Source organism: Atractosteus spatula, chromosome 10 (assembly GCF_055471065.1).
Source record: "Atractosteus spatula isolate fAtrSpa1 chromosome 10, fAtrSpa1.hap1, whole genome shotgun sequence".
In the NCBI taxonomy this organism is placed as follows: Eukaryota; Metazoa; Chordata; class Actinopteri; order Semionotiformes; family Lepisosteidae; genus Atractosteus; species Atractosteus spatula.
This window is the reverse complement of record NC_142715.1, coordinates 26,970,367-26,972,643: the sequence shown is the minus strand read 5'-3', so window position 1 is coordinate 26,972,643 and position 2,277 is coordinate 26,970,367.

The window sequence follows — 2,277 nt, the reverse complement described above, 5'->3', positions numbered from 1 at the left end:
TAAACGGATAAAATTTGGCTTGCATCATAGCAGTTGAGCAATAAAGTCTGTCCTAATTAAAGAGTACCCAAAGTTTGAAAGTACAACATAGAATAGGAGTACCTTTAATTACTGTATAAAGAGTTGTATCTCCCAGGCCACTCTTTTGTTGTTTATCTTTTCGGCTTGTGCCAGCATCAGTTCATTTGTCATAAGTCTGAAAACCAAATTCTCACTGAGTTTAGACATTTTTTCAAGTAAGTTTCCACTCAGCATTTATTTACTCAAATATTTAGGATCAAATTTAGTACTGTAATCCTTATATTTTAAAAGACAATTTAGCAGTTTTACACCTTGCACATTCAGTGGTTAACACATAGGTATCTATAAGCTCAATTCTGTGGATATGTTAACTTGATCAAAGTAAAAATGTAATGTAAAAACATTTAAAAAATCAACAAGCAATACCTTGACAAGACTGTGAACACACTTTCTCTGACATCACTGCCGCCTACTCTCCGAAGTTGGTTTATCTGGAAATAATATTATATTAGAAATAATGTTAGAAGCTACTAGATCTTCATTAATTAACTAATGAGACATACCCATTTACACATTCAATGGAACAAACACATTTTCACATATTAACTGCACTTTTTTGCAGTATTTTCTCAGTCTATAAATACAAAGTGACCATTTTTCAAAGTAAAAAAAAAAATTGTAGTAACTTTTTAGAACATGAAAACACTTTATTTTGCCATTAAAGGATAAGCAAGATTATACATTAAAAACAGTAAGATCCATCAGGATTACGAGCAGCTCAAACTTGGTCTCCCGGACAGTTGGCTGGAGAAGCTCTGTCCACAAGACTGGGCAGCAGGCCTGGCTTGGCCGGAGCTGTGGGTGAGATGTGCCCAGATCCGAGCTGGCATGGATCTGGGCACGTCTGAGGCTGCCTTTCCTGCCCCAGAGATGCGAACAGCTGGACTTCTTCATCCGTCACAACTGTGTTTTCCCCAAGATGGTGCTGCAGTGCTTCCATGCTGGGGAGGACTTCCTCTGCTTGGTGTGCGTGCAGTGGACGGAGGGGCTGCTGCACCTCTTTGTCAGTTGTGATGGATTGAAGGATTTGAAGGATTACTTGACAGACCTGCTGGATGGCCTGTTTCGCTCTGTTCGAGGAGCTGTTCTTGACGGGGTACCCTGGAAAGAGCTGTTCCTCTTTGGATACCGCGGGTCTGAGGAGGGGGTTAATGCCATTTTAGTGAACCTCCTCCTCAGCCTAGCGAGGGCAGCTGTCTGGGAGAGGGGGAACCTGGTGATGTACAATAGCCTGAAGCCAGGCCTTGTCAGGCTGTACATCGCCAGGGTGAAGGACTACTTCTCTCTCAGCCTGGCCTACTGCAGGGCTGAGAGGCGGATGGCCGACTTTCGCAGGATCTTCTTAAAAAATAGCATCTTTGTGGAACTGCGAGAGGAAGACCTGTACTTCAGGCTCTGAGGTGGAGGTGTCTCCTAATAGAGAAAGATAAGATCAGAATATATTTTATGTTTGTGGTTTAGGGTTGTTATATTTATTTTGTTTTCTTGTGCCTTAATTAGCTTATTTTTTTCTTGAACTATGTTTTATATACAGATTTGATTGGTGTTGTAATTGTCAATTTCTTATTTTCTTTTTGTTTTTAAACCATTTAAATACTTTATTGCATTATTGATAAATGAAAGATAAAAAAGGCGTTGCGTTTAGGTTGCAGTTTCCCTTGGCGACATTTGTTCAAATCTCACTTCCGACAAAGAGCCTCTCTCGTTAGAATAGAAACGACAGAACTTCTAAGTAGAAAACATTTTCACATCTCACATTTCATGTGTTTAATGTTAAGTGTCTTAGTGGTTGCCTCGGTGAATGATGGCTCTTCTCCCTTGCAGGGTGACGTTAAACTTCTTCTGAGGAGTCTCCCACGTACAGCTTTTCTTCATCAAGAGCCAAAGCAACAGAGACAGACTTCAAACTCAAATGAATTACTCCTTGAGTGTTTATGACAGTCTTTAAAAAGATGAAAGCAGGCGAAACCGTCTTTGGAAATGAGCAAATTTAGTTCGTACAGTGCTGAGTACCCAAGTTTGTTGCGCGGGAGACCAGGGTACGTTTCTGTGACAGGGCGCTGGTTTAATTTTTTTAATTGGTTGAATCAAATCTGAATGGCCAGGTGGTTAAGGTGTTGGACTTTAAATCCAATGGACAAATGTTAATGTGGGTTTAAACCCCCCTCCAGGTAGACTCTTATAAATATTCTGAAG